This window comes from Lactuca virosa, chromosome 3, assembly GCF_052849685.1.
Source record: "Lactuca virosa cultivar CGN04683 chromosome 3, Lactuca_virosa_CGN04683_v6, whole genome shotgun sequence".
NCBI lineage: Eukaryota > Viridiplantae > Streptophyta > Magnoliopsida > Asterales > Asteraceae > Lactuca > Lactuca virosa.
The window spans coordinates 38275015-38289145 of record NC_136428.1 but is presented as its reverse complement, the minus strand read 5'-3'; the positions used below and the strand labels follow the sequence as shown (position 1 = coordinate 38289145).

Below are 14131 nucleotides of genomic sequence, written 5' to 3'. Positions count from 1 at the left end.
CCAACCGAGCTCACATTTGCAAGGTTCTGGTCACTCTGCATCTCAGACCTTCATGCAGATGCTGGAATCGATATGGGTAGTGACATCAACTTCTTTTTCACTAAGGATCTCAAAAGGTACAATCCCTCTTCCAATCAAACTGTTTTTGGACCTATCCGCAGACTCCCTACCCACATTCTTACAACACTTGGTCTTGAGACTGCTGATATCTCAGACCACATTGAGGCTACGGAAGGTATTGCCCCATACCCTCCTACCCCGCCTCTTCCACAACTATCCGCAATTGTTAACCCTGAAGGTACCGCAGTCCCTTCTATCACCACACTCTCCAATCTTTCTTAAAAAAGAAAGCAATTGGCCACCAACAAGAAACAAAGAACACCTAAGAAGGATGCTTCTAAACGAACCGCACCCACCAAGAAACGTAAAATCACACCTCCCACAATCTCTTCTAGTAGTAATTCTGATGAGGATAGGCAACCAATTGCTATCATTAAGAAAAGAAAAACCGATTCCCCTGGCCAAATGCGTGACCGGACCTATACTGAAGCCTCTCAAAAGGCTCCAGTAGTCCTTGGGGTGGCCGCAGACCCATTCAACACCACAATCATTTTACAATCAGACTCAGAAAGTGAGTCTGATTCACAACATCGTGGAGACTCCCCCCAGTTCACTCCCAAGGGGATGATACTGGTGCACACCCTAAGGTCTCCAGGGCTTCCCGATTGCATTTCTTTTCACCCGAGGAGTTGCACTCCATCCTTTTGAACGTCACCCAAACACTGCAAACACCTTCCCAACCGCAGGGCACTTCTTCCGCCCATGCCAGAACTGAGCCGAGGCCACACTTGACCACGGGTCAAGGAGACCGAGGAAGCTCAGGAAATCCTACTCTGCTTACATCCGCAGCAGGTGGTTTAGGCACGGTGAGCACAAACGTGCAAGGATCCGTGGACCCGAAGGACACTTCGGTGGGTTTCCAAGGATTTGACGGAGAAGAATCTAATGACTCATGGTTACGGTACACACCTGTAACCGAGTCAGACAAAAAGAAATATGCTGCCTTCAGAAGGGCATTCCAAGCCCGCAAGGAACAACAGATCAAGCAGCAACAACAAAAGGAGCAGGAAATCCAGTCCGTGGCACGGTATTGGGCAAACGCAATCAATAATGCCAATACCGTAGCCACCATTCTCAAAGTTCAAGACTGGATGGACGAAATGGCTGAAATGATCAGTAAAGCTCAAGCAACAGGTGCAGCTGCAGGTACCTCCAGAGTAACTCCAACTCCCAATCTAATTCCCACTCCATCAGTCCATGGATCACAAGACGAAGGAACCGCAATCGAACTCAGTTCAGCTCCCACCTTCGGTCTTGATGATGAAGACATACAGGAAGTCAACAAGCCCAACCCTTCTGATGATGATCTCATGATGTTTGATGAGGAAGAGGAATCCAGCGGTTCTCAACATTCAACTTCCAAGCCAAAAGAAAAGAAGAAAAAGAAGAAGAATGTTGTCACCAGGAAGGAGTTCATGAGCTTACAAGCCAAAGTTGATCAGATCCTAGCTGCGGTCAAGCCAACACAACCGCAACAAGAAGACACCCCAGGACCACAGTCCCTGATCGAACGTATTGAACGTCTGGAAACAAGGGAACGCATGGCTGCAGAGAGAATTTCTCTCAAAGTGGAGATGAGGATCCGGTCCCTTGACAACAACCGCAAGGCCGACCACAAGGAATTTATGGCTGCAGCGGAACGCCTCATCACTGAGGTGACCGCAATCAAAACGGATCTCCAAGCGGCCATCGCGGATCAAGCCACTCATTCTAAGAAATTGATAGATGAGACTCATACTGCTTATGAGTTCACTATCTCTGTTCTTCAAGCCACAATTAACAGACTGCAGAAATCCCTGTCCTCCAACTTCCATGGTCCCGAGATCCTCCAGCTCACAAAAGAAATCCACAAGCTTCTCTTCAGCTCCTCCATTCCCAACAATCAACAATTGGCAGAAGCCCTCAAAGCTCAATTCCAAGAAGTCTATGCCAAGGTTGATGGACTTAAACAATGGCTTGAGGAAGCTACTCCGTTGCATCCCTCAAGAGGGGGAAGTGAAGAAGAAGAAGAAGAAGTCCATCACTCTGAGCAATCCATCTCTCAACATCAGAGCCCTCCCATCATCACAGAAAAAATTCCCACACCGCAGCCTTCACCGCAACCATCTCAACATACTCCACCTCCTCATACTTCACCTCAAAAGGAGTTCACTCCCAACAAGCCAGAGACTCCTCCTCACTTCAAAAACCTTGCGGAGAACATGTCATCTCCAAGCTCAACAGACTCCCCTGCCACCGCCCAAAGGAAACACGACTGGAAGGCAGCCAAACTTGCAGAGCTTATCTGGAGAGAATGCGGTTTTGATACCATGATGGATGAATCCTTGATAAATTCTTGGATCAATCCGCACCGCAGGCTGCTGGATGAAGACTACCGACCCTACCTTACCTACGCTGAACCCCCCTCGGACGGTTACTGGGATGTACCAATTTCACCAAATGCCAAATTCTTCACAGTATTTGAGCAATTCGACCGCAGCCTTCCTGATCACAAGAGACTGCCAATGGAGTTTGAGAGACTTAGTCTTTTTCACGCTAAACATGCCTCCTCCATTGAAAATATATGGTCTAACGATAGACCATCCACAGTCAAGAACTATAAAGTCCGGAAGTTCATGAAGGCTGACTACATCCAATACACCCTCACGAGAAGGGAGCATGACTACGTCCGCACCCAGGCAGACTTCCCTTGCATGAATCCGGAAGAAATCTTCATCATTGCCAAGGTGTTTCAAAACAAATCAGAAAAGCACCCCAAAATGAAGATTGCGCTTGAAAAGGCCAACACTTTTCTGAAGGAAACTGTCTGCGACTTTGCCAAGATAGATGCGGATATATACCCCACCATCTTCAAGAAGTTTGACCTCCCACCTCTTGAACCTGTTGGATTAATGTTTAAGTCCATAAATATAATTGGTAAGACTTGACCCGACCCGACATGGTCCATTTGGGTTGCATGGCATCATGCATTTGGATAGACTATAATGAGAGAAATAACACTTAAGGTTGGTTAATATATTATAAGTTCTAATATATTAATAAGGTTATTTAATTAGTATTGATCAAGAATTAATTTGGAATTAATTAAGTGATCAAAAGGAGACTAATTAAATATATGGGTTGATTGTGTAAATCATTCATTCTTATATATGTGGGCTTGTGATCCAAGATTCCTTATGTTGGACTAAGTCCATGGGCTGACCCATGGATACTCCATGGAGGTTAAAATCCATGGAGCATAAGGAATGGGTAAAGTTATGAGTTACATGGTGTAACCCTAACAGCCACCATATAAAAGAATCCCATGGCTCAAGAAATCGTGCACTAATGTGTGAGTGTGAGGGCTAGACGATTTCAAGGAGTGTTCAAGTTTCTCTCAAGTTATTCCAAGTGTATTTGGTGTTGTGTGAACCATTTGAGGTGTCACACTTGGGGCACTAGGCACTCAAGCTTCATGAAGACATTCTACATCAAAGAGGTATGTATTCTATCTTGTTATATTTATTATTTTGTATGCTAGATTAGGATAATACCTTGGATGTTCATAATTGTATGTATAATAGAGAAAACATAGATCCAAGGTATTTAGGGTTGCATGTACACTTAGGAGTGTTAGAATGCTCATAACCCAACAGTGGTATCAGAGCCAGGTTTGTTTTCTTGTTATACTTGCAAAAGTAGCTGAAAAATCGAGTTGGATGCATATATTCGATTGTTTTGGCTGGAATTGGACTAGGAACATTACCCTAAGATGTTTTTGGACTTGTTTTTGATGTGGTAATTTCATGCTAATCCAATTTCTAAGATAATTGTCATAATTTCAAGATTTGTATTAGTTTCTATGTTCATGCTAATTTCTTGAAGATTGATGATTTGAATTTTCTTGTTCTTATGCGGTTCTTAGATTAATAGAAAAGTTGTGTGAAATAGTTGTTTTCAATCCATTTTAATCTAAGAGTTGATTCCAAAGTGTGTTTTTGTAACTTGTCCTCAAGTTATATGAAAAGTCACATTTAAGAATCATAAAACTCATAAAAGTTGGCAAAGGTTACAAAATGAAGAGTCTAGTTCTAATTAAATGGTTTTATGACTCCATAACTTGTCCTCAAGTTATGGAGGTTCAAGAGTCTCTTCATTAAATTAAAAAAAAAGTGTAACCTTAATTAGTTCCATAAGTTACAATAAAAAAAAGTTATTTTTGTTTATTAATTAGTTTAAAGTCTTCCATAACTTGTCCTCAAGTTATGGAACTTGAAGAGTTTTTTTTTTTTTTTTTTTTTTTAATTAAAACTACTTTAAACTCATAAGTTATGGAATTAATTAGTTTTGAATAGTTTCAAAACTTGCCCTCAAGTTTTGGAATTTGAAAAGTTTTCACTTATGAATACTTTAATTCCAAGTTAGCCCTTAGAATTTTAAAAGTTAAAATTCAACCCTTATACTTTATAATATTATAAGTTAATAATATTTATATATATGTATAAGAGTAAAGTCAGTCTTACCGTTAGTAGGCCTCATTCACGAAGCCGGTCTATAAGGGGGGTATAAGGTTACTGCCTATAAAATGGCAGTTTAATGGGTGTCCACTCTCACCCACCGCTTCCTTGACTGGTGGAGGGTCGTTAGCCGAACGGGTAGGACAAGGACTATAATTCTCCTTTCATTAAAAGTATTAATGATAAATACTAAGTAACTAAACTCTTATTAATACCCAATCTTAGTTACTTAGGAAAATGTGAATTTGGTGCTAACCCATGAAATTACACTTTGCACTTTGCTTAAGTCGTTAGTGGAGCGTGTGTGGTTAACCGACACACTAACCTAGACTTAACAAGGTAGGCAAAGGGTAACTTAATATTTATCATAGTATCGGTGGAGCGTGTGTGGTTAACCGACACACTGATTAAGGGGTAAATATTAAGGGTACCAAGTATATTTGCATGGTTATTCACACCTTGTTTTGTGATCCTCGGCATCCCAGTCACAAAACCTGAAGGGCACACTCGAGATTGAAACATGCCTTTGAACAGTTCAATGAATCTTAAAGATCTAGGACTTTCAAATCCAATTAAAACCTAATAAATTATTTCATTTTTCATGGTGGAAATTGGTGAATCGTCATTCACCTACCTTCAAATATTTTATAGCTTGGATTACGGCATCCCTCTTTTAAGTTATAAAATAGTTTGTTGGGTCCTAGCCTTAATATTTCATATTGGGTGTCATATTAAGGACTTTAAATCAACTATCTTGAATATCTCCCAAAAAGATGTCTGGTCTAGACATTTATGATCTTCCCAAATCTCTTGAAACAAGCTTTCCTAAATGAAGATGATGTCCCATGGATATCATACTTCTTTCACCTCCTCCAATTATTCTCCCTAACCCACAAGTTCCTAAAAAGTTTAAGGTCACTCAAGCCCTATTGGCAAGGCAAGGTCTAGGTGTGATCACATCTTGGAGATGTAGTCACATATTGACAAGCCGGGAGAGTTGGGTGTCAAAGTCTTGAGAAAGTTGGTGGCTCAACTACTTTCTAAGACACATAGTGAGTACTTTTGGGAATCCTATGAAACAGACTAAGACAAGACCCTTAATGATCTTATCTATTTGCTAAGATCAACTTCCTAAAACGCTGTGGACATTGACAATGATGACATTGGATATCCAGTAAAGCTCTCTCTTCCCAATGGAAAGGGATCGGCCATAGTCAACTCGGTTGACCCAATGGTAAAGAGAGAGGCGAAGTCTGAGATAGTCACATTATCAAGGGTCCATAGGTAACTATTGCCAAAGGAAGGGGCATTGGTTACGAAGCTGCCAAATTTACCTAAGGATGTTAAAGTCAATAAGTTTGGCTCTACTTCAGGTAAAGTCCATTGTCTAACTCTATTAAGTACATGCTGATTCTGATCGCGAAGATGGATTTCAATCGCATGGTTCGGTGATCAGAATTTTGGGCTATTACTTAAGAGTTATGATATTTATATTGCTTAGGAATAGATAACAACAAGGTTTTCATATGGATTGTAAGGATAAGTTTTTCTGCAAAGTTTTAAAATAAAAGAAAAAGGTTTTGATTTTATTTATTTTAAGTATCCTTACAATGGCATTTGTGAAAAGTTGTTGCTTATAAGATTCCATTGATAGCAATATTGGAAAAATGGATTTGATTCTTTCGGTTGTGGTAGTGTCTAATATTACCAAATAAGGAAAGATTCTCATCACCCAAGGGTCAATTGGACCGAAACTTGAAATCATGCAAGTTGTATAGTATGATGAATGAGAACTTTCAGCTTGGAAAATTAAGACTAATTCCTTATGTGAATAAGGAAAGGACTAAGGGATCGAGTACACATTCTTGTGCACTGGTCAAGTCCACCACAAAAGATCAAGAAGACTATTCGTCATGATTTACTTAAGTTCAGTAAATATGGTTATACTTATAAGTTTAAGTATAAGTCTGTAGCATTGGAGAAGTTTCAATGTGAGACAGAACGAATAAGAAGAATCAAAGTATGGCAGAAAGATAAAAGTTTCTCAAATCTGAAAAGATGGGAGAGTACTTTAGTATCATGTTTATGATCATCTTAATGATTAAGATACCATATCACAATTGGTCCTCTAAAGTCATCTTAGTGCATTCTTATGACTAAGAAGAGGAGTCATGAATTGTTGAAATGGTTAAATCAAAAAGATGAGTCATACTTCGTTCCAAAACAATTCTTAGAGTCATACTCCAAGATTGTAACTTGAGTGACATATCTTAAAGTGAGTTTGTTAACACTAGTCAAATGTAAGAGTAAAAGGTTATCTACTCTTATACATTTGAAATTGGTAAGTTGTGATGTTTTGGATAAAACAGAGACCAACTTAGGCCAATTGTGTAAAGTGTTAGTCTTGATAAAGAATCTGCACTATCTCTTGAATATTTGACAAGGGAGTCTTATATGTCAAGAGGACAGTGGGAGTCTTAAAGCTCTTGAAAGTTTCAAGACTTAATCAAGAATAAAACCTAAAGTCCTTCACTAGCACACGACTTGAGGTTTATAACCTATCGTGTTGAAATTTTTGTGCCTATTCAAGTTGGCTTTGCATAGGAGTTCTGAGAGTTCTCAATTGGTTGCACAACTACTTGGAAGCAATGGCAGGCACCTGAGCTGCCAAATGACAAGAATTTAAGATTGCACAAGTTTAATCAATATGAGTTTGGATTTGTCACTAACCTTGTCTTGTGATTATGGTTTTGACAAAATCACATGGATAAGAACACATACACCATAAAATCTAAGGGTCATAAGGTTTCTCTCCGATTCATGAAAATGATGGTGAGGAAACACTTTCACTAAGTAGATTTTAGCTAGATAGCAATTGTGATATTTGCATTCTCAAAGTCGTTAGTGGAGCGTGTGTGGTTTACCGGCACACTAACATGGACTTGTGAGAAGTGGCAAAGGTCTAAACAATTGAGACTATGATTACGGCATCCCTTTTCATAGTTCTAAAATTGTTTAGACACACATGTGAGCTATCTAAGAGAGGTGTATGATTTTGATAAAGTTTTATCAAAACAATCTAGTATCAGAAATCTGAACTTTGGTAAGAAAGTCAGCTGATTTCTGAGTACATGTCAAAGCTAGTGGGAGCATAAGTGTTATGCTAATAATCATCATGTTAGTGGGAGCATGATAATTATGACAAAGGTTGCAAGTTAGCAATGTTAATTATAGAAAACAAAAGTTGCAATTCGTGAGGTTGCAGAGGTTGAAAAAGTTGTTTTGCTATAATTAAGGGAGAGGAAATTATACTTCATTTCAATTCTAAAAGCTTAGATTGAGATTTTAATCGTATTTAATCAAGGATATATATATATATATATATATATATATATATATATATATATATATATATATATATATATATATGAATTTCATGTTGGAATGGGCCAACATAAGGAAATTCTATATATGGGTCCATTATTTGCGTTCTAAAATTCGATTATGATTACGACATCCCTTTTCATAATCTGAATTTTGAGAACTTGGCAAATTGAAATGGAAATATTATAGCAAAAGACTGGTTTAGTCTTTATGTGAGACATCATGAATCGTGTCCCATATGCTTCGGATATAGGATCGATTACATGTGCTATATTCATCCTTTCTAAAATTTTCCAAATGCCTGGGGCATTATGAAGGGAAAAGGTCTAGAATTGGATATGACTAAAATGATTAAGCAATTGTCGAGGACAATCTAAGGTTTACCAAAGATTGGTTGCTCAAGGACAGTTGGAAGTATAATGTTAATTCTGGAAGGACCATATTGACATAATCTGTAAGGAGGCAACTCTTGTTCAGAAGTGATAGTCAAAATGGAATATGGAAATGTTTCAAAGTTAGAAATTATTCAATCTGTGTAAGATTAGGAAACTTAATGAAAGAAGGATGTTTCCAAGGAGCTGATCTCCTTTGGAATGCTCTGTAATGATTGTTGTCAAGTCTTTCTGACTTCGTGCATAATCATTAAGAGGATCAATGCATATAAGTTTAGAATCTAACAGATTTCAGTAAATGGCATTAATTTGGAATTCTTGCAGTTGCAGTAAGGATTTGGGACTGTGAAAAGAGGATCATTGGAGTGATGTTCAATTGATCTATTTTACAAAGTAAAGATCATAGACAAACATAGTATGCATACTTGGTGTATGGCATAACTAGTGTTTAGAAAACATAATGTACATGCTTGGAGCATGGGACAACTATTGTTTTAAATTCAAGTATAAAGTTGATAAAACCGAAACAATGAATAATGAGTAATCAGTATGGTGATAAATAAAAGTGTTTATTTATATTCATAGGGTTTGATACCATATTTGATTCATTTATTCTTGTGTTTCACTTTGCATGTTTTGACTTCCAGAATAACTAAGTCGCTCTTCCTGAATGATTAAGTTATTCAAACCATCCACAGTCGGTCATATGTTGGAAGTAGATATGAATCAAGACTGTCATGGGTTGGTTTGTAGAGGTCCAAGTTGGTGGACAAAGTGGTGCTACAACACTCATGAGTGCTCATAAGTTCTGAGTATTGGATTCAACCCGCGCTCATTTGAATCACTTCATGGATTTTATCACGAGTGATCATGAGACGATAATATCTTATATTCTTCAAACCTAGAGATATGAGTTGTTACTATGAGTTGGTTATACATTGATTGCACGAAAACGCATTGGTAACTCGATGTTATAAAACGTGCCTTTGTGTATGATTCAACAAGTAGTAGAACAAGCCATATGAGTCGAAGTTTATCCATTCCTTTTACCTTCGGGATAAAAGGGATATCTGGGGGCCCCTCGATGATTTAAAGATGATACATGTGAGTGCTTGGCCAAGCCAGGACTGATTTGATTTGTTCAATCAGTCAGTCATCATGAATCGGAAATCGGGAAACAACAAATGGACAGAGAGAATGATTGATAATCCATGTCTCAGTCCATATGATATATAGAATGGAGGAATATATGATCCCTTATCTAATGGACAAGTCATTGATAAAGGTCAGAGTTCATCGACAAGGTCAGAGTTCGACAGAAGCTTTTGAGAGCTACGATTGCTGATCGGTTCCTAAAGTCATACACAATAATAGTTTTAGACTTATCCAAGTGGGAGACTGTTGGATTAATGTTTAAGTCCATAACTATAATTGGTAAGACTTGACCCGACCCGGCATGGTCCATTTGGGTTGCATGACATCATGCATTTGGATAGACTATAATGAGAGAAATAACACTTAAGGTTGGTTAATATATTATAAGTTCTAATATATTAATAAGGTTATTTAATTAGTATTGATCAAGAATTAATTTGGAATTAATTAAGTGATCAAAAGGAGACTAATTAAATATATGGGTTGATTGTGTAAATCATTCATTCTTATATATGTGGGCTTGTGATCCAAGATTCCTTATGTTGGACTAAGTCCATGGGGTGACCCATGGATACTCCATGGAGGTTAAAATCCATGGAGCATAAGGAATGGGTAAAGTTATGAGTTACATGGTGTAACCCTAATAGCCACCATATAAAAGAATCCCATGGCTCAAGAAATCGTGCACTAATGTGTGAGTGTGAGGGATAGACGATTTCAAGGAGTGTTCAAGTTTCTCTCAAGTTATTCCAAGTGTATTTGGTGTTGTGTGAACCATTTGAGGTGTCACACTTGGGGCACTAGGCACTCAAGCTTCATGAAGACATTCTACATCAAAGAGGTATGTATTCTATCTTGTTATATTTATTATTTTGTATGCTAAATTAGGATAATACCTTGGATGTTCATAATTGTATGTATAATAGAGAAAACATAGATCCAAGGTATTTAGGGTTGCATGTATACTTAGGAGTGTTAGAATGCTCATAACCCAACAGAACCTGCGCCAATGACTACCGATGGCTTTCAAGAAAGATCCTTAGGCGTAACAAACTTTCCTGAACTTGGAGTCATATTCAAAAGGAAGACTGACAAAGTCAAATATTTCATTCCTATGACTGCCATGCATCGCCTCACAAGAAAGCAGCTTGACATCTGCAGAGTCGGAGTTGAAAGATCGAAGCATACTACCGCAAAAGTCAAATTCGAGATCTTAAGAAGGATCAATTGGCTGGAAAACATCAGGAAGTTTTGGTGGATCCTGATCAAGTTTCTCAAACTTGATAGCTGAACCGAAGTTAAAGAGGTCACTTAGGGGGAAATTGTTGAAGCATAAAAGTGACCCTCTTGAACTTCATCTACCGCAACCATTTCTGCTACCGCAACGGTTCAGCACCCGCAGTCATCTTGTTCATCCGCAACCGCAACTGGAGTCAATCTTCCACAGTCAATTTAGCTAGATTACTTTACTTGTCTTTATTGTAATACACTCTATGGACCAGTATGCCTTGCTTGGCTACTCATAGAGATGTAATCTAGTGTTCTTCATGAGTCTCTATAAATAAGAGCTCACTCTCTTGTATTTGATACGGATAACTTATGCATTCTATCTGAATACACATTTCTGAAGTTATCTTTTCTATCTCTCCATTACTTATCTCTTTCTACTTACCAGAATTCATCTGAATATAATCTCTCTTCGGAGCAAGTCTTCTGTGACTTAATCACTAAGTTTGATCTTCCTTATTAACTTGGTTTGAATGCATTCCTCGTTATGAATCAACTTAAGTGTATACTTGATATAACAATTGTTGTCATTTCTATTTCTTTACTTTTCCGCAACTAACACTCTAACTATCTAACTATAACTTATTTATATTATTGTTGAGCTTTTAGATCCTTTGAGATTAACTATTCCGCAATCTACTTGTTCTAACATTTGTTCAAGTGTGTCTCTAAGTTTTTCTCTCAACACATCCCATAAGTCGGATGGATTCCCAACCCCTCGAACCTCATATAGCATGAACCGCCTATGACATGCGCTTACCAAAACTAGCGTTCCATTACTAGCCAATCTCAACGATTGCCCAACTCCTAGAATCCGGAAGAATACTCTTGAGGCCTTAACCAGTTTGATGGTCCAAATCACCTCCCATGATACCATACCAATTCCTTGAGTTCTTTTGACGGCGACTAAGAACCATAACCCTTGTCGCGCACTGACGAACATTCACCCTAATTTCCATCCTCAAGGAATCAATGAACTCTAACCGACTTTAGTCCATTCGAAAATACAATTTCCTTGACACATTCAATGATTAAACAACTCATACAGTTGACACCATCATCTTCCTGCTACCGTTCCTTTCCTAGCAACGGTAGTGCCTTGAATTCCAAAGTTCTTCTATAAGAAACTGTCGATCATACCCGAACAAATGATAGAACCACTAAAACCTGACTTCACTTGAGAACTAACCCGCTAACCTTGACCAAAGATCCTCCAGGCAATACTCCTGAACTGATCCTGACAAGAACCCAGAACAACAAAAGAACACGTGGAATCCACTCCACAAGATACGTCCATCTGAAGATTCATAGAAGACTTCCGACATGCAGAATGGCTTATCATAATCCTTGACATTATAACCCAGAAACTGGGACAGAATCAACCCAAGATATAGCTTACGCAAACTCAAACAAAATTTCAACATAACACCAAATCCTGATATCAATGTGGGAGAAGCAGAAGATGAAATACCCACAAAAGCATTTGAAGAATTCCTGACTTCCTCATCCCAAATGACAGGAACTAACCATAAGATCCTCCAAGCCTTGGGCTCCCGATGAGCCCCCAACTGCCCTACCACAATCCCGGCCCGAAAGGCCTCGAGATGACCATCGAAGGACCCCAAATTCCCTCTCTTGGCTGAACCCAAGACAACTAAGGTCCAATCCGAAACACCGCGAGTAATATCTGATGAGATGAACTCCCACGATCGTGCATCGATCGGCTTAGTACCTGCTACTGACCCGAAACCATAATCTGAACCACATTCCTAAGTGCTCAATACCACACCGAAACAACATGCAAAAGATACAAACATACCCAATAATCCTCACCTCAAAAACTTCCTAGATTATCCAAGACTCTCCTTGATTCGAGTATGGATCATGTGCTTTCAGTAGTACGGGCCCAATACTACCTTCCACACCTACCCATACTTTCCTCAAGAATCCTCCTGAATCCTCCAAGTCACTTTCTCAATTCCATACTCAACCCACTCACGAAATGGCGCATCAAATCCCACTGAAGCAATCCCTAGGCTTTCCTATGTTCCAGACCTCACCCTGCCATCAGCTGTTGAAGAACTCCTCATAATGCCAATCACCTACCTCATGAACAAAATCACATGCAACCAAACTTAGCTAATCCTTCGAGTAATAGACTCATCCCTACAACGGTTGGAATCAGACAAGAGTTGTGCAATAACGTCAAATCCGTCACTCTGAGATTATATAACCTTTGTCACATGTGACTTGATATATTCACTTAGTAGCTGACTCCCATCACCTTGGAGTTCCACAAAGCACAAAGCAAGCAGCATTCATGCAGTATCACTCCAATCCAACCTACTACAACACATACTAGGAGTTCCCACTCCCTTTACTGATTGCCTTACACATCCGACTCAAACTCAATCCAGCATCCTATGCTTCCTAGACTACGAGGCATCACGTATCAGGCCAACCTATCACTGGCTAAACAGAACTAGCATGCAAGTCTACAAGCTCATACAATAGGCATACAAAGGCATCTCTCCTTGCATTCCAATTGTATCAGAATGATACAGAGAAGATTAGCATGACCCCTACGCAAGGATGACACGCACACTAATTGTTCCGCATTTGACTTGTTCTGGGATTTATAATCTGATTATAATGTACCTGTTTTATCTAAGCAATTTAATTGATGATCCTTTATTTATAAATTAAATGAAATTTTATGTCCGTATTTCTGGGTTGTTACACAATCGTTTCAGAGTAACCGCCTTTACCGACCTTTACCACTACAGTTCATCCTATCAGATTGTTTAGAGGAATACTAGTGTCACTAACCCTTCTTCAAATTCTTCAGTTCATAACATTAAAGGTACAATTCTACGTATAGACTTGTATTTCGAATTTTGCGTTGGGTTTTTATTAAAAAATCCGGTTTCACAACCGGTAAAAATGACAACCGAAGCTTTAAAATTGTTGAATAAAACTAAAACTATTTCACCCACCAAGGATCATTTTGCAAGAGTTAGAAAGATTAAAACAAACATAGAAGAAAAATCATAACAACCTTTGAAGACTTTGATCCTCATAGGAGGTTGTAAGTTGATGAAGTGTGGCATGAAACTCTAAGACAAGAGTTCTCTAGAAGTATCCACCAAGCAAGAGTAGAACCATCAAAGTATGCTAGTAAACACTTGTAATTAGTTGTTCATAAGCCTGAGAAATATATATACCAAATATATGTTCTAAGGTGAAACAACTAAGGGACTTTGTCTAGCATCAAAATGCAAGAGAATGGAGGAGACA

General features: G+C 38.7%; 1 non-coding gene across 1 annotated transcript; it reads left to right on the top strand.

Annotated features, from left to right (window-relative positions):
* The first annotated feature begins 13357 nt into the window (after positions 1–13357).
* Positions 13358–13462, top strand: LOC145168176 (U6 spliceosomal RNA). The gene has a single exon (XR_013741747.1). It is a non-coding gene; the product is annotated as a U6 spliceosomal RNA (small nuclear RNA).
* The last annotated feature ends 669 nt before the right edge of the window (positions 13463–14131 follow it).